Below are 25704 nucleotides of genomic sequence, written 5' to 3'. Positions count from 1 at the left end.
CTAAACCTTCCCCTTCAAAATGATTATGTTTGCTCTAACTTTCTGAAGTAAATGCCGAAAACAGCTAATCGTAACGCATTCGTAGTCCACACAATGCTGCCCGATATAGTTTCCTGTACGTATGTTTCTCTTAGTAAGTGTTCATGTAAAAAGCGATTTTCTCAGATGCCATCAGTATTACACGTGCAATGAGATATAATATTCAGTCCCCTTTTTGCTGGTCAATGCGCGATACTTCTGCATTACCATAATGACAGACCAACCTAACATACCGAACGATCTATTTTCTTGCGTCCTGATCCAGTCCTGAAGATTTCAATTGATTTTAAAGGTGCTATACCCATCGAGGTTCAATAATTATAGTGCGTTTACTTGAGTAGCGCCACTCATTTACGCACACTTACAACTGGGGCATGAACATCGCTTGCAGTGTATCAAGAACTGCACTTCATGGAGACCGATTTTTTGCATATCCCGCCTCGCCTATAATGTTGACCAAGCAGAATAGACAGTATTTTGTCTTTCGCTAATCCATCACCTGAAAGTGAAGGAATCTTACGAAGAAGTTGCGTATTGGAAGGGCCTATTACAAAGAGCGTTACTTTTATTGCAGCAAACGCTCCCCGCAACATACCACATCAGTTCGCTCATAGTTTCCGTCCAATGTTACCTGAAGTTTGCACCTTATTGGCTAAAATAACGGTGCTCTACATCAATGAAGTTAATACTGAGAAAAGAATCCTTGTTCTTATGTAATCCCAACAATAGGCGCGGAAGCGGCATAATGAGGGTGCGCCATTCTTCACATTCCAGGAATATGCCGCAAAGAATTCAATTCCCCCATTGAATTTACATATCCAATTTTCTTAATAGAAAATAAATCTGTAAGAAAACCTAACAGGGCGCACAGTTCACAATCAAGTGACATTCTTAAAGCTAAGCCATGCTTGGTTCACTATTCTCTGTACTTGTACTTCGTATTTAGGTGGGAACAATAAAAAAATCTCTCTTTCAATAGTTTCAGCGCCTACAAGATACGCTCTATGCATCCTGTTTCGCGTCTAAGCTTTCTCTTTCAGGCCGGGAAGGAAAATCTACTTACACCTCTCTTCCGGTTCATTATTACCATCTCGGCGATAATGAAGCCAGAAAATAATAAATGTGTTCACTTCAATGAGGTGCATCATCAGCTTCCGCCTGAGTTTTTTTTTCAACATCCCGATCATTCTTTTCTTTCACGAAAGCCCATGAAAAGAGAAAAAGACAAGACGAGAGTGAAAGTTTTGATCACCGTTTATTGTTTATCGCTTCTTTCTTTCCTCGATTGTGTCTACCGCAAACGACCTGCGCAAGGAATTTTCCTCTTCTCGTGATCCGTATGAACCAAACAAGAACCTAACATTCTCGAAGACGTGAAAAGCAACCCGGCTATAAGACTTTTCAATGAATGCGCCGAGATTTTGCATAATGGGGCTCGCGATCTATGTTTCCTTCGTTGCTACCACCCTGGCGACCACTGACTATTCAACGTCCTGTATTCGTTTTTATTTTAATGCGAATTCATTTCTTAGTCGGGACATGTCAGGCGTCTCTCGGTGTCCGCGCGCCGGCATCTCTCCGCTCTCGCTTCCTCTTCCATGGCAACAGCTGTGAGCGCAGGCGCTTGAGAGTGAACGGAGAGAAGGAGCGCACTCGGACGTGTCCCGTCGTGTACGTCATCAAGAATTTCTCGCCAGATAGTGGCACATACCAGTCAGTGCGGTGTCCCACAGATATGCGGTATGGGCCACACGTGATTGAAAACTAAGCATCTGCCCAGAAACGACAAGAACACACAGGGCCAATTTTTACGCGTAATTGTTAAGAAAAACCTGGCATCGCAGTGCTGACCCAACGAATGCAAATAATAAATGTCAGGGTACCAGCAGGGCTCAAACCAATGCATTCTGCGTAGCAGTCAAGCATTCTACGACAGAGCCACACCGGGTCTCGGAACAACTTTTCGAACAGACCCTAATGTTCGTGAAACATCTATTGTGATTGGAGTTTTGTGTATGCATTTTCTTAAACATACATATGTACTACAGCCGTGACGTCGGGTTGACGTCAATTGTCGAGTTACCTCAATCAACCGCAGCGCCATACGCTCAAGTTGATTTACGTAGCAGTGTCCAGGGCTGCCATCCTCGGAACCCCCTGCCCCGCTTCATACAAGCTTTGCTTATACGCGTATCAGTATAAGCAAAGCCAACAGGAACATATGTTCGTGTTGGCATCGTAGCACAAGTGTCAACAACTGGCTACATAAACGTCTGCAACTCTTCTACATATCTCCGTGCGTGCAACATTCATGCATATATTTAGCGTCATCTTATTACACGTCACTCAGCATAAAATTACAACACGGCCACCTTCCTTCCGCATGCGTCGCACAACCTCGCTTCCTATGGTACGTAAAATCTGCCGAATTTTATATACATCTTTTACTTTAGAGTGTAGGATAAAAAAACAACAAAAATTATGCTTCTACTAACCAGTCTATCATATATATATATATATATATATATATATATATATATATATATATATATATATATATATATATATATATATATATATATATATGATTCAAAAAAGAAATTCTGTGGTTCCGGTGCAAATATAATTAAGAATAAAGGAGCACACTTACGAAAATTTGATAATTGTTTACTCTACGTTTCGGCCGTGCCACGGCCTTCGTCAGGAAGGCCGTGCCACGGCCACTAGAACAAATTACCAATTTGTTCTAGTGTTTCGATTTACTTATGCTGTTTCCCGATGTTTCCTATGAAAGAAGATAAAACACTCCCATTTTTGAAAACCTGAATGGGAAGAAAATACTCGAGATGTTTTTAGTTTATTATTGATTGCTTACGCAGTGTTGTGTTCTGATATTTGTATATAGATTGTCTCGGTGCAAACACTTTGTTTGCGTTAAGTATAGAGCATCCAACCTTGCATAGTGCCCGTGACGTAGCCATGTCACAGGATGAGTATATGAGCCAATACACTGCGTGTGAAAGCAGCCATACGATAATGGAATGCGCAGTCTAGGTTGGTTCACAACATACCACATCAAAATGCATTGCGAAAGCACTTGGCTACAGGCAGACAAAGCCCCCAGCAACACGGTGACACCATCTAGTTAACGAAAGGGATTCTATTCAGAGGGCGACATTACCATACTCAGTGGTTTATTTGTCATAACGTGTTTCGCAATTCAGGCCCGCCTTTTTTGCATGTTTTCTTTCGATTGAATATCCCATCAACAAAATATTATTTATGGCCTCTTTTTCATGCTCGCAACAAAATCGCAAGCGCACATGCCTGTATTGCTGAGAAGAAATGAAATATCGTATCGGTTGAAAAACATTTTAGATAGGTTAGAAGGGTCCTCTGTTAATAAGGCTGTCACAACATCTTTTTTTTTCATGCTTATTTCGTTCTGTGTATGTTGAGGTGAGCGTCTATTTATTGCAACGTCATCATCATCATCAGCCTGTCTACGTCCACTGCAGGACAAAAGCCTCTCCCATGTTCCGCCAGTGACCTCGGTCCTATGCTTGCTGCTGCAATTTCATACCCGGAAATATATCTTTATTTCATCTGCACTCCTAACTTTCCATCTCCCCCTAACCCACTTGCCTTGCCTGGGAATTCAGTTAGTTACCCTTAATGGCCAGTGGTTATCCTGTCTACGCGCTACAGGCTCGGTTCAAGTCTATTTCCTTTTCTTGATTTCAACTATGATACCCTTAACACTGGTTTTTTCCCTGATTCACTCTGCTCTCTTTTTGTCCCTCAAAGTTACACCTACCATTTTTCTATCCATTGGTCACTGCGTCGTCCTCAATTTAAGCTGAACCCTCTTTGTGAGTCTCCAGGTCTCTGCTCCGTAACAAAGTACCACCAAGATGCAGCTGTTATATACCTTCCTCTTGAGGGATAGTAGCAATTACCTGTCATGATTTGAGAGTGCTTGCCAAATGTGCTTTACCTCATTCTTATTCGTCTAGTTACTTCAGTCTCGTGGTTCGGCTTCGTAGTTATTACCTGTCCTAAGTAGACATAGTCCTTTACAATTTCTAGTGCACTACTACCTATCTCGAAGCGCTCTTCTCTTCCGAGGTTGTTGTATATTACTTCAGTTTTCTGCAGAATAATTTTAAGACCCACGTTTTGGCTCTCCTTGTCTAACTCTGTAATCATGAGTTGCAATTCATTACTGAGCCCTGAGTTAATCAGCAATGCAATGTCATCGGCGAAACGCAGTTTACTGAGGTACTCTCCATTAAATCTTATTTCTAACTGTTTTCATTCTAAATACCTCCTGCAATAGCAATGGAGAGATTGTATCCTTCTGCCTTATACCCTTCTTGATTGGTATTCTGTTGCTTTTTTTATGGAGAACTATAATACCATATCATTTCCTGTAGATTTCTTCCAGGATGTTTATCTATGCTTTGTCGACACCTTGATTCCGCAGTGTCTACATGACTGCTCATATTTCTACTGAATCAAATGCCTTCTCGTAGTATATGAAGGCTATGTATAGTGGTTAGCTGTATTCTCTATTACCTGATGGATAGTATGAATGTGATCGATTGTTGAGTAGCCTGCTTCGTCCTGCTTCGTCTTTCGGTTGAGAGAATCGTAATGTTGTCTTAATTCTACGTGCAATTACCTTTGTAAACAGCTTGTATACGATGGAGAGAAAGCTGATCGGCCTGTAATTCTTCATGTCCTTGTCATCTCCTTTCTGATGTTAGCATTCTTCCAAGCATATCTAACATCATATGAATGGTAATATCATCTGATGTTAGCATGAGATGATGTTAGCATTCTTCCTAAATTTTGGTACTCCTCCCGCCGAGATACACCTCGTAAACAGGATGGTTAGTTCTTCTAACATAATCTGTCCTCTTTCTTTCAGCAGATCTGATGTAACCGGATCCTCACCAGCAGCTTTGCCTTTTTGCATGCTCTCCAAGACTTTTCTGACTTCTTCTATCATTATTGGTGGGGTGCCACCTTGGTTACTGCTAGTTCTCATAGTAAGGTCGTGGTTGTCCCGGCTACTACACAGATATCTGTAATGCTCCTCCGCTATTAAATGCGAATCATTTCATTTCTATCTATCTATCTATCTATCTATCTATCTATCTATCTATCTATCTATCTATCTATCTATCTATCTATCTGTCTATCTATCTATCTATCTATCTATCTATCTATCTATCTATCTATCTATCTATCTATCTATCTATCTATCTATCTATCTATCTATCTATCTATCTATCTATCTATCTATCTATCTATCTATCTAGCCACCTACAACTTGAGCTATCCTGGTCGTTTTGAGAATGGTATCGATACCAAACTTGGTATGTCATTAACATGACTGTATGAAAAGCACATTTGACTATTAATAACGTGAAAATCGTGACACGTATGTCATGAATCTCATGACTTACATTTCATGGTCCTGCAGCTCTAACGGTGGTTTCGTTCACATGGCATGTTGCAAAACTGGTATGGTATGGCATGATTGCATGGTGAACACAAGCGACAAACTAACATGTAAATCATGACATGCATGTCGTGTAACAACATCACTACATGCCATGCTCATGATGCACTCGCGGCTGTTTCGGTAGCGTCACATACACTAAATGTGGTATTATAGTACGTGAATGGATGACGAAGGTGTGTGACTGGTGCAAACATGATAATCATGAGATACGTGTCAGGTGACACGACTACATGCCACGCTCAAGAAGCGCTGGCGGCCGTTTCGCTAGCTTCACTTATACAAAATTTAGTATTACGGGACGTGAATCTACTACAAAGGTACGATTCTAGTGAAAACATCATTAACATAAGATACGTGTCATGTAACAACATGACTACATTCCACACTGATAATGCGCTCGCGGCCGTTTCGCTAGCCTCACATATGCCAGATTTGGTATTACGTGACGTCATTGGATGACGAAGGTACGTGAGTGCGCAAACATGATAATCATGAGATACGTGTCATGTGAGAACGTAACTACATGCCACACTCAAGGCGCCAATACATTACGATGTGACGCGGTGCGCATGCTCACCGGCGTTCATTTCGTCGCGTCACGCCGGCGTTGCCACGCCAGGTGCCAGTCCTGCCATATACTCGCAGGCGCGCGCCGCGCTGCGTTGCTTTGACACATGCACGTTTCGGCGCGTCCGGCGTCCCTCCGTCACGAAAAGAAAGAGACCCAGTGTTGTCTGGGTAACGCATCGGCGCGAAATTCAGCATGTTGCACTTCGCGCCGGCTGCCGTCGGGCCGTGCCAACGGATGCTAGTCGCGCCGGTCGCACCTGACATCAGACTATAGAGTGCTTGCGTTTTGATAACGTAGCGTCGCTGTGCCAAGCTTGCGCGCGTGTCAACGCTACATTGGAGTATAATGGGCCCTTAATGATGTGCTCACGGACATTCTGCTGGCTGCACTTATACCAAAGTTGGTTTTACGTAACGTCAATGGATGATGAAAGTATATGTCTGGTGCAAACACGATAATCCTGACAAGCGTGCCATGCAAGAACATGACAACATACCACGCTCATAGCGTGCTTGTGGCCATTGCGCTAGCTCCAGATATACTAAATTTGGTATCACGTGACGTAAATAGATGACGAAGGTAAACAACACGTCCAAACATTATAATCACGACACGGAAGTCATGTACGACATCATTTACCTCCACCTCTTAACGTTGTGCTGACTTTGAAGGGACATATCAATATTTCTCATTCGTGCTTCGCATATAATTGATTATCTCCGTACGGAAAATCTGCCAGTTTTTTTAACCACCTCATCCATATTTTCTTTTTGTTATTTTGCCTTCCTTGTCCCTTAAAGCATCTGATTTTCGCCAATCCCGTGCCTTGCCAAGCCCTTCCATATCCTGCACGATGCCTGGATGTGCACTCAGCACAAAATCAATTTTTTCTTACTTTCTCTATTAGGGCTCCTCCATGTCCACTTACAGTTTCCTCGTTTTCGGAAAAAGGTATTAAAGATCTATCAATTATTACGTTCTGCGAATTCTACTAATAGCTCTCCTCTGGTATTTGTAGTGCCGAGGCTATAATCTCCTACTGCCTGGTCTTCAGCCTGCTCCTTTCCTACCTTAGCATAGAAGTCTCCCATCAGTAGAGTATACTGTGTTTTTACCTCACTCATTGGCAATTCCACGTCTTCATAGAAGCTTTCAAATGACGCGTCATCATGGCTGGATGTAGGCGCGTAAGCCTGTACCACCTTCATCTTGTATCTCTTACTGAGTTTAATTACGATACCCGCCACTTTTTCATTAATGCTATAGTATTCAATTATGTTGCCAGCTATGTTTCTCTGGGTAAGGAATCCCACTCCCAGTTCTCTTCTGTCAGCCAAGTCACGATAGCACAGGACGTGCCCATTCTGTAGCACTGTATAGGCCTCGTCTAGCCTGCTAACCTCGCTGAGCCCTTCTACATCCTATTTAACACACTCTAGCTTGTACAAATAGGCTTGCCTTACTAGGTAAGGTTCTGGCGTTAAACGTTGCCAAGTTTAGGTTCCAATGGTGGCTTGTTTGGACCCAGAGATTTTTAGCACCCTCTGTTGCATTGCAGATCTGACCGTCGCCGGGGTCAGTTGCTTCGCAGCCACTGGGGATTGAGTGCCGTGAGTCAATTGACGTATGCGTGGGAGGTAGTGGCCCGATACTGCATTAGGTAGCCAATCCTCGTCTGGTGAGGGAGTGCGTTACTTGCGGTGGTCACCGATAAGGCCGCACCCGAGGCCTCCTAATGCAGCTCCATGACCACGCAGATTTTCTTTTATCTGGTTGGGAACTGCGGGGCACCGGGATTTGAACCACGAACCTCTTTTATGCGAAGCTGACGCTGTAACCACTAAGCCATCGCTGCGACTTTGTGTTTATTGCAACTTAGTGTTTGTTTTTCGTATTTATTCTCTCGAACTTGCCCGGTGCACATTTTATAAACTTATAATTCTCCAAAGGCATTCATTAGGAATAAGCGATGTTGAATAGTTTCACGATGACAGAAAATAGTGATTGCTGCGAATCCTTTATAAATGACTATGAAAGACCATTTTGATGCCAAGTAGAATGACAACGCTGAAATGAAGTACAATGATACTAGTGCAGTCTATGTACACAGGTGGAGCCACAGGACCTGGAACAGGATAAGAAATTTACTATTCTGTCATAAATTCGGCATGACATTCGCATTTTAGAAGCAAAGAAAACAATTTTTTCAGTAGAAAACCAGTTACGATTGTTATGTCGGTATCATCTGAGGCAATTGTCAATGCGTCGACCTGACGTGCGTAATCTGTCAAGCTAAAGATATCGTTGCTTGTTACACAACTATGGTTCAAGAAAGAACAGATCTTGCGTTTAAAGTTTTTCCAGATGAATAGTTAAGCCAATCTTTATGTAAGACATATTATTAGCCAAAATTAATTGCGTGCGGCCAGCGAATGTTACTAACAAATAACGAATATAGGTCTTAGTAATCCATCTCGAGACCCTGCACATAAGGAACAATGAAGTAACTTATTCTTTAGGAAAAAATTTTCGAACACGTCATCGGGCTGCGTGTAACCTCACCGCGTCTCATGGCATTGTACAATCTCAATAAAGTTTTTATCCATTTTCACTCTCAACGAGAGCGAATCAATCAATAAAATACCAGCAATATGAAACGTTATATGAAATGAGGCTAACTTTTCAACTATCTAATTTTTCAACTTTTCAACTTACTGAAGATAACTTTTCAGAATCAAATTTCATGCAACTACTAAACACTGGTCTGAGAAAATACAGACGCTCCAGGGCAGCGAAGGGGTTTTCATTTCGTCGGTCGTCTTAACGGGAAGTCAGTGGTGAGAGAGCAGCACGTGCGTACGTTGGCACCTACAATGGGTTACAAGCCATCTTCTAATGTCCTTGAAAACAGTGCGCACAGCCACGCTCTTATGATCGAAGTTGTCAGTGTCTACCCAAGTGACTCAGCCTTACCAACCGGGTGACTTGTCGAAAAAAGAAAGCAAGATAAAAATGATCGTATGCGAGGCACTCTATAAATGGGAGAGTTATTATCAAGACGATAATTAGAGCACGGGAACAGAACGACGACAAAGAGACAAGAAAGGCACGAGCTCTTTGTCGTCATTCTATTTTCGAGCTATAATTATCGTCATGTCATACCAACTTGCCCAAACTGCCACACTTCTAAGTTGTCATCAAGTTATAAATGAAGACACATTTGTAACGGTGGAATGGAAGCGGACGGCCCAAGCAACAATGCCTAATAACTTCAAGTTTTTATTATTTTATTTTTTACTGTTGTTGCTGTGTTTCTAAACGTGCATTACGGAAACACCGCCTATTCCATGAATATCTATGCTCCGTGTGATTATAAGCGTGTAATTCACCGAACATTGATGGCACTCGCGCCACGCACGCACGAGGGCTGTTACATTCTTGGAAAGTTTAAAATTTCAGAAAGCCAGAACGCAACATTAAAGAAAGGGAAGAGCAAGAGGCGTACAGAAGCAAAGAAAGGCAGTGTACAACAGTGTATAACAGCAGCGTATAAAAAAAAGAAATGCTACAAGAACATTTTTTTGTTTTCTTAAGTTTCAATTTTATTCGCCCAAATGTGAAAAACTTGTGTGGGCCTAATGCCTGCTTCATGCTCCTCTTTAGATTCTGCCAGTTGCGTGCGCTGAAGTTGAATTCACAGTTAGTGAGAAATGATAGAGAAATCACTGGTGTCCTCTCACTGGTTAGGACAACCATGGTAAATTTTCTTCAATTTCAGCTTCTGCACATAAACGGTCCGAGCCATTTCCCACGTCTAGTGTCCTTACGTGCACAAATTTTGTTTAATTTTAGTGACGCACATAAACAAACAAGAAACACAATGACCAGGATTTCCCAACACGCAAACCATGCTATAGTAACGTCAACTGGTGGCTTTAGCCTTCCATGGTTATTTAATAGAATTTAGCGATGAGTATAGAAAAAGTTTCCAGTTTTGCGGAATGCAAAACGATTGTTTCTTCTTAATATGTCATACCCGCTACGTTGCAATATAACGTGTTTTGTTACTGTAGTCATATCACGTAGCGCAGAAAGCAGGCATCATAACATACATATTCCGACACGGTCTTGAATATTATACATACTGACACAGTGGAAGGCACGAGATGGCCCAAAAGCAGACGCGCAAAGTGCCGGTCGTATACTCTTGTCGTGGGCGTGAATACCAGATCGGACGCACGTAGCATTCTCCATGCATTCTTACACGAGACATGTTGGCGTGAGGTGTCGCATTAAATTGAAGGTTCTATGGGGAGAGATGACAGCATAACACTCTCGTCATTTCTGAAAGAGTGTGTCAAAGATTTCGACAATATTCGCCAAAATGCGATACACTTCTTGAAAAAAGAAATATATAAGAGAAAACGAACTACTTATCTAAAAATAAAAAAAGTAAAAACGGCACACAGAATAAATATTGAAAAGCCTAAGCAGAATGGGAACAGGAGGCCTACTCCTTTGAATCACTATGCTTCCAGTTTTTGCATGCGTAGATAGCAGATACGCAGCGCATCCCTCATCTGTCTCATGTCCTTAATTTGTTTTTCCTCAGAGAGAAAATAAGCCACAGGTTAGATTTCTTAGTTCAAGATGAAGTTCGAAGAGAAGCAAAAAGTGGGAGACACTCGTGAATGTAGTAGTACCCGTTCTTCATCACTTCACTAGCATTGTAACGTTGCACAAATGCGTATACAAATTGATGTACCAGCATATATTCATGGGTATCTCTTGTGGTTTACATTTTACTGCAATGAAGTACGTTTTTTTAACGAATTGGCGCTTATACAACCCGAACTATATTAATGTAGTCATCGAGAAGTACTTCTGCAGTATATTGCAACAACAGGCTTTCAAAAACGCTTGTGGAGCAGTAAGGGCAAGATGAAATATCTATTTTTTTCCTCATGTAAGTTTAATTAGAAGCTTACACTATCACTGCGCAGCCCAATATATTAATTTACGTGACGGCTGTTTGACTAGGTTTTCACCAAGAAACTAGGTAAACCTTTTTTTTTACTGCATCTTAAGGTGCGTAAAAAGTGCAACAAAATGGAAAGTTTTTGTTTTGTGTGTGTGTCTCAGTGTGTCTTTCTTTGTCAATATTGCTGCATCTGTACAATGAAAGGCCAGCCATACACACACTCTCACAAACTGTCAACACGCACACCTTCCTTTTTTACTTTCTGTATATGCACTAGCACATTTCATATGTGACAATCCCTAGCTTTCTAGCACAGGCGCTTATCCAGTACGGTCTGCACTAAGAAATCTGTCAGGAAGATGTTCGCCTTTTTCTGAAGATGCATCTCAGGCCATGGTCCAAGTATTTTTTTTAATGTGAGTGGCCGTCAGTCCAAACTTGCTAATTTGTTCCTTAATTCCTTTTATTTCGTCCGCGTATGCAAGCAAACTGTGCATTGGAGTAATAATTCAACTGGTTTCAGCGTGCTATTATGTGTTTTTTTTCAAATTGTTATTTTTCAGTACCGTTCAGTAATTTTCTTTTTTTTTTTGCTGCATAATTTATTTATATAAAGTAGCCAAGGCAATATGGTCCTCAACCTCTGCACAGTAAAAAAGTTATAACAGAACAGACCAGCCAGACACATGGAGGTATAAAAGGCAAAGTATTTATACATTTCGTAGGTCTCTCGAGCATTGTAAGAGATATATGTGGAAGTTGGGCAAGCACTGTATTAAAAGACATGACGTAACGTACTATGATTTCAGAGGACACGTAACTTCTGGGAAGACATTAAACTTAATCGTCACTTATTTCCAACCTCGCGAGTTCTCTTCGGTTCCAAAAAGGAAGGTCAAATAATCAGAAATGCGTGCAGCTGCAATGCCTGAACGTGTCGTGTCGTGTTCAGGTGCCCTTATATAAATTCTACAAAAAGCCCACCAAGGTAAGTGCTCTTTTAATAAAAAAAAATAGCCCGGCCACTGCCACCAGTTGTTGCGTAAGCAGAAGGCTCGTAAAGAAAATCTCGACTGAAATATATATGGTGGGTGTAGAGGCTTCTAAGGGAACGCAGCTGTTTGCTGTATGATTTTGTCACTGAAATGTTGGGAACTATAGCTTTGATAGCCGATGCCCACGGCGACATTTTCGCAAACGTAACATAGTGAAGCAATCGAGGGATTGTGAAGAGCCTCGCTGTTTTTTTGTGAGAGCATGTTTCCACGACAATAAGACAGTTAACGAGGATAACAAGCTCAAGGAAACTGTACTGCAGTTTAAGTTTGCCGACACATCGTCAAGCCGTTATGTGCGCATATATATAGTATGAAGTCTTGGTTTGAATTACCTTTTATTAGGCCCGAGGAACCAGCAGCCGACAGCTACGATGAATGAGCCAAAATGATGATGCTACGCGACAACGATGAGGATGCATGAGCCACACATGATAATGATGATAATGTACCGGTGAAAAGGATGCGTATACTATGTGCCCACATCAATTCCCCCCACGTGAAAGCGGCCAGCCTGGCCGCAGCAAGTCAAGGGGACAAAGAACGTCGCATGAAGAGTTTCATACGGGAGACATGGACGACCTCTGCAGTTCGATAACGGCAATCTGCTGGGGCTACAAGTGGCGTCACGCGATAATTCACTGGAGAAGTCTCTTCAAGAACTGTGCACGGCCCGATAAACCGAGGCTGAAATTTGTCACACAAACCAGGTGTGCGAACAGGCGTCAAAAGGAGCACTTTGTCTCCAGGTTGAAAGGATACATCACGATGCGATTCATCATAAACTAGCTTTCTGTCTTGCTGGTGGGCTTATGTGTTTATACGAGCTCGTTGGCGGCACTGTGCGAGTCGTGAAACGTATTCCTCTGAAGAGGATGGAGATGAATTCGCTTGACAGGTAAAGAAGGAGACGTCCAGGAAAGAAGTAGGGGAGCGTCCATAAACTAGGTAAAATCGCGAGTAGCCGGCTGTTCGCTGAATGGCCGTATTGTAGGCGAAAGTGACGAATGGTAGAACAACGTCCCAGTTTTTGTGGTCTGGTTGAATATAGGCGGCGATCATATCAGCAAGAGTGCGGTGAAATCGCTCAGTGAGGCCGTTAGTCTGGGGATGATAACTAGAGGCAGTCTTGTGAGTTGTGCCGGAGGCTTGAAGAAGTTCGTTCACTAGTTGTGAAAGAAAGGCCCTTCCACGGTCACTGAGCAACACACGTGGAGCACCATGACGCAGTATACGGCCTCGCAGGATGAAATCGGCAATCTCAGAAGCTGAACCAGTAGTAACGGATGCCGTCTCGGCGTAGCGCGTCAAATGGTGAATGGCTGTTACTATCCACCGGTTTCCAGGAGCACTGACTGGAAGGGGGCCATAAAGATCGATGCCAACAACTTCAAATGGTGTGGTTGGGCACGGAAGAGGCTGTAGTGTACCGGCGGGAGCAGATGTTGGTAGTTTTCTACATTGGCCGGTAGTGCAGGACCCGACGTACCGAGCTACAATGGTGGTAATGCCTGGCCAATAAAACCAACTTCGAAGGCGATCGTAGGTTTTATGGTAACCAAGGTGAGCAGCAGTCGGATGGTCATGAAGTTCCCTGAGGACTTCGGACCGAAGCGATCGGGGTAGAACGAGAACGCAGCGCTGACCGTCAGGATAATAAATTTTGCGGTACAGCACCGAGTTGTCCAGCTTAAATTGCGAGAGTTGGCGACGGAGCCTTGCATTAGGTGGACGGGAACTGCCAGTGAGGTAGCCTATAATACGTCGACAGTATGGGTCAGCCAACTGTCGAGAAGGAAATTCGTGCGGGTCGTCCGAAGGCAGCTGGTCCATAGAGGCGAGAGAGGAAAGCGCCGTAGACGTGGACTCCGAGGGCGTGTTGTGCAAATTGATGGCGGAAACCCCGAGTGGAGTCGCTGGTAGTGGGCAGCGAAAAAGAGCATCGGCGTCACTATGCTTCCTGCCACACTTGTACACGATCTCAAAATCATATTCTTGGAGGCGTAGAATCCAGCGTCCGAGGCGTCCCGACAAGTTCTTGAGTGTCGAAAGCCAACATAAAGCATGGTGGGCGGTCACAATGGTGAAATGGTGGCCATCAGATATGGACAAAATTTCGGTACTGACCAAACGATGGCGAGGCACTCCTGCTCAGTGATCGTGTAGTTCCTCTCGGCTGCGGAGAGGACGCGGCTGGCGTATGCAACGACTCGCTCTCGCGAAGAGTTGTCGTGTTGCAGGAGCACGGCTCCTAAACCGCGGCCGCTAGCGTCTGTGTGCAGGAAGGTCGGTGCATCATCGTGAAAATGAGCAAGTACAGGGTCGGTCGTGAGGGCACTCTTCAACCTGTCGAAAGCCGATTCACATTCCTGAGACCACTGAAAGGGCATACCGGAAGCAAGTAGCTTATGAAGTGGTGCGGCTATGGAGGCAAAGTTGTGTATGAATCGCCGAAAGTAAGAGGCGAGACCAAAGAAACTTCGCAAATCTTTTGGTTTGTCAGGGCGAAGGAAGCGAAGCACTGCAGCAGTTTTATCAGGGTCTGGACGAATTCCGTTGTTCACAACATGACCGAGTACCTTGATAGATCTGCTGGCGAAATGGCACTTCTTGGTGTTAATTTGAAGACCAGCGCCCGTAAGACAAGTCAGGACCTCGTCCAAGCGTTGCAGATGTTGAGGAAACGTCGATGAAAAGACAACAATGTCATCGAGGTAACATAGGCAAGTCTTCCATTTCAGGCCACGCAGCACGGTGTCAATCATGCGCTCGAAAGTTGCGGGCGCATTGCATAGACCGAATGGCATAACATTGAATTCGTATAGGCCGTCCGGTGTTGCAAACGCAGTTTTTTCTTTATCATCTTCGTGCATGGGGATTTGCCAATAGTCGGAACGCAAGTCGAGGCTCGAAAAGTATTCAGCACCATGTAAGAAATCTAGGGCGTCGTCGATGCGTGGCATGGGGTATACGTCCTTTCTAGTGATCTTATTGAGTGCTCGGTAATCGACACAAAATCGTACGGAACCGTCTTTTTTGCGTACCAGAACGATGGGCGACGACCAAGGACTGGTTGAGGGTCAGATTATCTCCCGTTGGAGCATATCGTCTACGTTTTCTTCAATGATTTTTCGTTCAGCTAGTGAGACGCGGTACGGACGGTGTTGCACAATGGATGTTCCGTCGGTCTGAATACGATGTGCTGTAGCAGCTGTCTGGCCCAGGGTGGATGAATGAACGTCAAAGGAGTTTGTGTGCTTTTCCAACAAATCAAGCAGCTGCTGCTTCTGTGAGTCATTCAAGTCTTTGTTGATGGCTGCTGTAAAGGCTGAGGAAGCAGCATGATCTGCAGGATGGCCTTTAGAGGAGACAGGGATAAGAGGCACAACGCACACAGGCTGCAGATCGGCAACGCAGGCGACAGTAGTGCCCCGTGGCAGTAAAATTTTATCTTGTGTGGTGTTGGTAGCAGCGAGGACAGTTGATCCATTGTTGAAGCGAGCCACACCTGATGCCAGAGCTATGCCTTTATTAAGGCAACACGGTGACGGAGTGACCAAGATGTCACCAGAGTCGACGTCTTTGGACAAAACTGTCACTAATTGATGTTCGTTTGGTGGTAACTCGATGTCTACTGCAGCGATGAGTCGGGGTGGCCTGTAGGTTTCGTCGTTGAGCAAGTGGTCCGTGTCAGTAAGATGGACGACACGTTGTGAACAGCAAATAGCCACAGAAGCAGAGGAAAGAAAGTCCCAGCCTAAAATGAGCTCATGGGAGTACGGGGATAGCACAGCAAATTCTATAAGATGAAAAATTTCGTCGATTAGTACACGGGCAGTACACAGAGCGGAAGGGCGAATCATTGTTCCCTGGGCTGTAACCAGTGTCGGTCCATCATAAGGCGTCGTGACTTTTCGAAGACGGGCACACAAATCAGCACGAATAACAGAAAACGCAGCCCTAGTGTCCACCAAAGCATCAACGTCCACTCCCTCAACTGTGAACGCAATCATATTGTAGGGGCGCGCTGGAGGAATTGTAGTCCTGTGTTGGAATGCAGTTTGACCTCCAAAAACTGCATCGCTTAGTTTTCCGGACGCCGATCAGAAGTATGGAAAGCAGGCTCAAGAGGAGAAGAAGAGCGCCGGTAAGGCGACGGTGAACGGCGTCGGGTTGATCGGTGACTACTGCGCAGTTCACCCGATGCTGGCGGAGATGGAGACCGACGCGGCGGTGACGAATAACGGCGGCCCTGGTACAAGGCTCCTGCGGTATAGTCCCGTTCGCGTATGTCATACCCTCGGCGCTCGTCTGGCTGGCGCTTGCGGCAAAAGCGTGCAATGTGACCACGATAGCCGCAATATTAGCACGTAGGCCGAGTCGATCGAGGAGGAGGGTAGTAGCTTGCGCTAACTGCACCAGGAGAGAGAGAAGTCAGAGGGACAGGTGACGGCTCACGCGATGGTGATGAAAAGCTCGTGGGAAAGCTTGTGGGAGGTGCGGCAGCAACCGACGCGTACGTTCGTGGCGGGGACGTCGCGCTGACGGTGCCTGGTGGTGCGGCGGCGGTGTGCGGGAACGATGGTAGACTACGAGAAACAATAGGCTGCAGGTTGGCCATGTGGGTCATGGACGTGAGCTCTTCCCTGATGACATCCCGCAATGACGTTGAAGAGGACTGAATGGGACACACTGAAGGTAGTGTGAATCCCATTGATTCTAATTCTTCACGTATAATCGCCCTTATCGTGTCTCGCAGGTTTGGATCAGTCGTAATACGGGCCGCGTTACTGTCTGATTGTAGGCGCATAGACTCAAGTTCTTCGAGGCGCTGACAGGTTGTCGCAACGTCAGCAACGGTAGCCGGATTTTGGATTCCAAGGGCATTGAATGCGACGGGTGCAATCCCCTTAAGAAGCTGGCGCACCTTGTCTGATTCTGTCATTGGTGTGTAAACCCGGCGGCAAAGTGAAAGAACATCCTCGATGTAGGATGTGTACGACTCCCCGATGTGCTGTTTCCGAGTCGCGAGAGCTTTCTTTGCGAGAGCCGAACGAACAGCCGGTGTGCCAAAGACATGGCGAAGCTGATCTTTGAAAGCTGACCAGCCGGGGATGTCGATGAAGTGGTTGAGGAAGCACGTCTTCGCGACCCCCGTGAGGTAGAATGACACGTGAGCGAGTTTGTAGGTGTTATCCCACCAGTTAGCAGCGCCGACACGTTCGAAATCGTCCAGCCATTCTTCCACAATATATATATATAGTCCTGTAGATCCTCCGTGAGCGGTCACAACGTGGTTTATTTCGACGTTTTGGCCTAGAGTCTGGCCTTCATCAGGATATATATATATATATATGTATATATATATATATATATATATATATATATATATATATATATATATATATATATATATATATATATATATATATATATATATATATATATATATATATATATATATATATATATATATATATATATATATATATATATACTGTGTAAGCGTACGTTCGTGATTATGTAAGATGATCAACTTCAGGGATTGGTATTTGATGCCACATTAAGGCAATTCATTCATTTCGATAACATTCTAACACTTTATGTGGGCAAAAAAGAAAGCCTGCAACTGTAGCGTTGCACAGTCTCTTTATTCTTTTATATAAACAAACAGTGACCCATACTCCTTGTGTTATCATAACTGCATGGTGTGTATTCAAGAGCAATGCTACAAATAAATAGTTTCATGAAATTACCAAGACGAAATCTTCGCTAACAATAAAGTGAATGTGGAGTTTCGATTATTGAAGCGGACAAATAGGGCGCTTACAACAAGAAGATAGGAGCAGCGGTACGGGGCAGCTTCGTCCAAGAAATGTTCCCTACACCTTAAAAAAACATGTAGCAACTTTTTCAGTAAAGGTAGATGCAACAGTTATTCAAACATCAATGACAAGAATAGTGTGATGTATTTACCGACAAAACACCCCTCACTTAGAAGGCATCAAACTCGGGCGTCTGCTGATTGTACCATACGCAGAAGGAGCAAACACATAAGCTAGAGATGTCACTCATTTAGGTAGGCACATCGAATCATGACATTGTTCTAATAATTTTAATCAATGTTCGAAATTGTACCAAATCCCTTGGTACAGTCGCCCTGCACTTCCCTTGAAATAATTATGATCCATTATTTTGAGTCCACTACGGGAGAAAAGCTGCTCACAAGTGTATAATAAAACCCACAGCTCTAATCGGCCAACGCCTTTCCACACCTGCGAACTCCCCCAGATTTGGTTAGCTTACCTTATCTTTCCTTTCTTTCCTTGTAATCTCATCGCACCACAAAAACTTTTACGCCAGGGACTATGATTGTTTTTGCTCATAACTATTATTCTGTATCTTTGTTTGCTCTCAGAGACCAAAATAAATAGATCTACAGTCGCTTTTTCAAGAAAGAATCACTTCCTTTTGAGAGGGTCTTAAGGTATGTTTTCATTTCGCTGATTCTTCCCTAGAAAATGTCTGTATACTAGGTCTGACCACGCCATCAAGCCCTGCTAACTTTCTTAAAAAAAAACAATTTAGACTCTGGTTATTCACATTTTTAAGGGACCAATACTTGTGCTTACGTCTGCGTCATTTGTTTTCTTTGTTTAGTTTTTCCTTTTCCCTCTTAGTTTCTTCTTCTTTATCTTTACTTCTTTAGTGTTTCAAAGAAGTAGGCAAACATTGTGCTCCTCTAGGTAGCAGTTGTCAGCCGTTCCCTCCCTATTTTCTGTGTCTTCGGGTTTCGGTGTACACAAAACAAATAAATAAACACGCAAAATATTATTTGCTCGTAAGCTTTATATATATTCATACTTGCTTTGTTCTTAACCTTTTTCCAAATCTCTTCTGTGTTCTCAACTTTTCATCAAAGTATGTTTATTCTCTGTTTGCCAGGTGCTGCCCGAGGATCGGGATTGCTTTCTGCATACACATCAATCCAATTTTATAATTTGAATAGACTTCAAATTGAGACTCAGCATGGCTTCTTGGCAAAGAAAATTGTTGGATGCCTCTGAAGGTGACCGTCAGCAAGAAAACCTTGCAATTTTTTAAGGGTGCCAGAGGTACGCTTCTAATTAGGCGCAATCATTCCCAACCTACTCTTAGGTTATCGGATATCAGCATTCGTTTTTTCGTTATAAATAATCCACAGCATTGCGGAACAGAATATCAAACAAAGAACATAGAAGAAATACGACCACTTTTGAATAACTTGAAGTTTTTTACATATAAGTGAAGCAGAAGCCATTCAATACAGGTCTCACTTGAATTTGCGTAAGTACAAGAAAATGTTTCCCTTAAAAGATAACGAGCCAACAAAAGTTTCCGGACAAGCAGTTTGTTTTAAGTTGTGCATTAACAGTGGCTGCAGCAATATGATTCTGTTACCAAAAGAGACCGTGAGGAAGCAACGCCACCAGGAAGGCTCAATGTGAAGCAAGTGTTGCGCAGCGGCAGCTCCCTTCCTTCATCGGTGTTGGCACAAAGGGTGCAGCTATGAATAATGAAACGATCATGCCTCAGCCACCGAAGTGGTGTTGCCGATGCCGGCTTCACGAGCTGAAACAGCTTGTTTGTGTCGGATGAGGGCAGCCAGGCGCCAACGAATGCACCGTGTTTGCTTTGTGGTGTCCCAGTGGGCTGTCGCCGAAGGTTGTGCGGCTGCCTTCATTATTCTAGTAGATGATTCCGCACGCGCGTTTGCGCCATTTATTAAGTAATCTCCTAGGTTTCAGGAAGGGTCGCTCACAACCTCAAACCACGTCTTGGTAAGACAGAGGTGGCCCGATGGAAGGCATGCTTGTGCACGACGGCCATTAGCACTTTTGTCGGTGCAGAGCTTTCTTCCATGTCCTACAAGATAGCTCCAGCAGAAAATAAATGTGATCATTTGGCTTTTAATGTGAGGGCTTCGGCGCTGGCTAACTTAACGACTGGCTGGCTAGCTTCCACCTTTCCTTTCTCTCTTCCGTGCCTACTGCTTTTTTTCTTACTTCATTATTTCCTTTCTCATTCACAGTCACTCAAACACTCACTCACTAGGTACATGGAAAATGCCTGCTGCCTACTCGCAACCATGCACTAATACACAAGCGTAAACACGTAAAGTATATTAGATTTACTTCAAGCCTGTTTTTGTGAACAGTATATGGTTTACTTAACCATGTAACCTCTATTTTTACTTGAGAACACTCAACTTTGTGGATGGGTGCTGAAGGTTCTTTTGTAACCCCTCCTTTACAAGTGAATTTGTGTAATTTTAGTAAAGGTTAATGTTGCGGACGTTACTAAATAGCTTTTCTTTTACAGGTACAAAAGTTTGTAAAATGTGCACACCTTATCAACGTTACCGTGCTTTGAGTGTAGTAACTAAGTGTATAGAATAGACACTGAAACGCTATCTACTGGCCTACCAACCTCAGTATAAAAGTAGAAAATTCAAAGCACGCAGTGCCAATTTTTCAATGTTTGGTCAATGTTTGCATCGCGTGTTGAGAATGCCTGCCAAGAAGGCCTCGCCTGCAGCCTGGAAAATACCATAGCGGAAGCTATGCAAGCGTCCAAATGTAAATTACCATTTTCGCCTAAAATAACACTGTTTGACATCGAACTGGAAAAATTACGAGCTATACGAAGGCGTGCTGAACGACGATACAGACGCACAAGATCAGTTTACGATCTGAGGGAAGCAAGGCGGCTCCAGAAAAAGATTCAACGACGCATTTACAAACTGGAGAGCGAACGCTGGAAAGCATTCTGCGAATCTCCAGACCCTCATAAACCGCTATCATATATCTGGAGAACAGTTCGTGGTCTTTGCTCCTCTACGCAACAACGGCACCCTTTTAAAGCTTTGGAACTCCATCATAGAAAAACAGTACTCGAGGTGGCTGAAGAATTTTGCCCGAGAGTTGCCGGGAATATTATGAACGAGAGCATCGACGCCGTGATCGTTCCTGAGACGCGATTACCAGAAATGGACATTCCGTTCACCATGGAAGAACTGGAAGGTGCGTTAGTCTCTTCTAAGCGCATGTCATCGCCAGGTCCTGATGGTATTACTTATAGTTCGTTGGGACACCTTGGACAAAAAGCCAGAAAAAAACTTTTAACATGCTTCAACAACTCCTGGTTCAGCAGCAGTGTTCCCCGAGAATGGAAAATAAGTCGATTAATACCACTTTTGAAATCGGGAAAATCACCATTGGACTTGACAGCGTATCGCCCCATTACCCTCGCAAGCTGCCTTGGAAAACTGATGGAAAGAATGGTTCTATTTCGTCTCGAGTGGTACTTGGAACGATACACCAAATACCCTTCTTGCATGGCAGGCTTTCGTCGGGGCCGCTCCTCCATTGACTGTGTCCTTGACTTATCGACATTTGTTCAACAAGAAAAAAGTCGCAGGCGCATATCAGTGGCACTCTTTCTTGACGTGAAGAGTGCATAAGATAATGTAGCTCACGAAGCCATCCTCACTTCTCTCGCAGCAATGGAGATTGGTGGAAGAATGTTCCAATGGATAAAAGATTATATAACTAGCAGGGGTTTCTTTGTACAAACATATGAGGGTACAACTGCTCAACATTACACCTACTGCGGAGTACCTCAGGGAGGTGTTTTAAGCCCCACATTGGTCAATGTGGCCCTCATTGGTCTGGTGAAGGTTCTACCAAAGTCGGTGTGCCTATTCATATACGCCGATGATATTTGCCTCTGGAGTGCTGCAGTTACTCGCCCTCAGGTGCGTGCACGAATACAGCGGGCAGCAACCCTCACAACAGCCTACCTTCAGAAACAAGGCCTAAATATATCAACTGTGAAGTGCGCGTTGATGGCGTTTACACGCAAACCAATGACACCATACCCTGTTTACATCAATGGGCAGAGTGTCAAATATGCACGGACACATCGTTTCCTTGGCATAATAATCGACAGAAGTCTTTCGTTGAGCCCACATTGTGCGTAATTGAAGAAGAGACTGCTATCTATTGTGCATATAATGAAATTCTTGTGCGTTAAAGCATGGGGAACTTCTGTGGCCTCCATGCCACAGCTGTACAGGGCCCTATTTCTGGGTCTATTGCGCTACAGCTTGCTGGTACTGCCTAACACTTGCAAATCGAATATTCATTCATTGGAGAGTTTGAAGGGTCAGGCACTGCGTATCTGCCAAGGACTGCCCCGATGCGCTTCTACTTATGCCACAATCATGCTTGCCAAAGACCATCCGGTCAGGACATATATAGTCGTGGATAGCCTCAGAGCGCACATTCGACATGCTAGCCGTGTCCCCGACCACCACTTGGCCTTTCTACCTTCCGGAAGACCACGTGCTAAGTTTTCAGACGTCATAGCCAAGCACCTAAACAGCATTCCATCAGGATATACGCCAGCTGCGAGAATGGCATGTCCTTTGTGGTGCCTCGACCAGCCGCAAGTACGTCTAGAAATTCCGGGAATCAAAAAGAAGAGCAATCACTCCAGAGTAGCATTGAAGCAAGCAACACGGCTATTATTACATGAGTTGTACTTAGACCGAACGCAGATATACACTGATGGGTCCGTCTCATCCAGCAGCTCATCGGGTGCCGCTGTAATTCCGGCTGCAGAAATGACAATCAAGTTTAAGTTGTCGCATATGACTACATCTACGGCATTAGAGCTTGCTGCTATAAGGGCTGCTTTACAATATCTCGTTCAAGAACGTCCAGGAAAATGGGTCATATTCGGTGATTCGAAGGCAGCGCTTCAGAGTTTGTAGTCTGCCATGCGTAGGAGGAGTCATGACCAACTGGTACAAGAAATAAGACATTGCCATCTTGAAGCTCTAGCACAAGGACATGATATTATATATCAATGGCTGCCTGGACATATCGGTATTACCGGAAATCAATTAGCCGATGATGCAGCCCGCTCAGCCCATGAAGAAACCCGTGTAGTCCCGATTCCTCTATCAAGGAATGATGCAGCAAGACAACTTTACCTGCTGGCTCGAGATCTCACGCGCACGTTCTGGTCGTCTACCAGCTTCCAAAGGTGTCAATTTTATGAACTGGATCCTTCGCTCAAGCTAAAGCTACCATCAAGACTTTCCCGCTCCGATGCGACACTGTTATGCCGCCTTTGGTTGGGTGTTGCATTTACAAAGGTGTACTTCTTTCGCATTGGTATGGCAGATACTCCTACATGCGACTACTGCGGAGCTGAAGAGACCATCGAACACATCCTGTGCAGCTGCGCTTGCTACGACACACACCGATGCCAGCTCCGGGTGGTTTTGAGTAGACTTGACCCCTGACCATTTTGTGTGCAGAAGATACTAGGACCTTGGGCATCTGCCTCAGTTGCGCAGAAAGCAACTAAAGCACTGCTACTTTACCTTAAGTCAACAAACCTGAGCGACCACCTGTAGACTGTGTGTGCTCCCCGAGTGTGCTCGTGATTGTGTGTACCTTCTCATCTTTCTGCAACCTCTTTTCTCTCCTTTATTCCTTCTCAAGTGCAGGGTAGCAAACCGTATGTGCGTCTGGTTAACCTCCCTGTCTTTCCTTGCATCTTTATCTCTCTCTCTCTCAAAGCACGCAGTTGCAACGAAAACGATTTAAAAAGAAATTGGTAATTACGCGTTATATTAAACAAAACATCTTACTCAAAGCTGCGAAGATGTGGTCTATAAGGGAACGATATCGACGGAAGACTGCATTGACTCGCTCAAAGTTTTACGGATGGCGGCCTACCATATGAACTCATACTTTGGACACCTTAACACGACAACATGAGAGAGTGCGCGTCGCTACAAATGCGTTGTTGATGCCAACTTCGATACGTGAAACATCCCGATTGAATCAAATAATTGAAGATCATATCTCCAGCCGATATTGAGGTTATACCTTATGCATGACATTCAAGTATTTTACTACCTAGCTACGACAATACTTCAGGCTGTTTCTCAAAAGGACTTTATGCACCAGGGTCTTGTCAGGAGAACACAGGTTGCCCAGCCACTGTGGTCTAGTGGCTAAGGTACTCGGCTGCTGACCCGCAGGTCGTGGGTTCGCATCCCGGCTGCGGCGGCTGTATTTCCGATGGAAGCGGAAATGTTGTAGGCCCGTGTGCTGAGATTTGGGTGCACGTTAAAGAACCCCAAGGGGTCGAAATTTCCGGAGCCGTTCATTACGGCGTCTCTCATAATCTCTCATAATCATATGGTGGTTTTGGGACGTTAAACACCACATATCAATCAATCAATCAGGAGAACGCAGGTTGTCATTGCAGTGTTTGTGGCCTCATTTTTACGAATGCATTAAGCCTTGCATATGTACAACTACACCGCAACCGTTCCACGAGTACGCCCATGACAGCTGCTTTTGATACGCACTTAATCGCACATAATCGTTCCTAGTGAGCTCTTCCTCGCGATAAACAGAATGTTTCCATCCTCCTATGTTGTATGCAAACGTTAGCTAAGATTAAGGGGTTTTACTCTGTAGACGTCAGTGCCCGGTGAGGCCCGAAATGCGCACAGCTACTTAATGCGCACAGATATGTCGATACTGAAGCAAGAACTTCGGCATAGGCTGCACCTCTCTGCCTGCTTCACACACAATAAATTTTCGCAATGAGGGTTCTGTCAGACTTTTTTTAAATGTCATTTTTCTTTTATGAATAATAACAGCCAACTGTTGCAGGCGACTCTCCCTCCAGTTTTTTTTTTTTTTTTGCTGAGACAGCCGATTATAGACCGTATTTCCGTGAATCCCCTAACACACTTGTGAAATCTTTAGAACAAAATTGTGGTAGTGGTTGAAGTAAATTAAAAAAAAAACAAGTTTATATTACTCCCAATTTCTCTTCTTTATGTTGTTTGTATACAAGTTCAAATATTTTAGTTTCACCATTCTGACGTGTCTATACTGCCCGCTTTGTCTACTAATATTCACGTAATCGATCAAAAGTTCCGTCATCGCTGACCTAGAGAAGACACGTGAACCGCGACGCACCCCATGCATTGCAAAAGAAACTAAGCATGCGTGATTGATGTCTTCCCATCTGGCACTTCCGTGTCGGTCAGGAGTCACGTTACGAGAATAATGGCCCGAAACGGAACACAGCGCTCGGGTTGCTCCAGGCCTATTGCCCGACTCGCGAATTCACCCATCTATGCAAATGCACCGAAACAGCCACCACGACATCCTCCTGTTACGGTCGGGTATACTATAGGAGCAGGGATACCAGTCTGTGGCGTCTGATTGCAGCTCGTTCGGTGCTGGTTATTAAGCGTCATCGTTTATGTTGTCTTCTCTGGCGCTGTAATTAATTTCAGGACAGGGACAGGAGTTCATCCACAGTCTCGTATATGCACATACCCGCCTTTGATGATGATAGTTTATTGTGCAGAGACCTCAAAGGGGCTCGTACTCGGTAGGTCGCACAAATTATGGCTAACCCAAACAGCCTCGCCTTAAAAAAA

Source organism: Rhipicephalus microplus, chromosome 3 (genome assembly GCF_043290135.1).
Source record: "Rhipicephalus microplus isolate Deutch F79 chromosome 3, USDA_Rmic, whole genome shotgun sequence".
Classification (NCBI taxonomy): Eukaryota; Metazoa; Arthropoda; class Arachnida; order Ixodida; family Ixodidae; genus Rhipicephalus; species Rhipicephalus microplus.
This window is presented reverse-complemented; position numbering follows the sequence as displayed.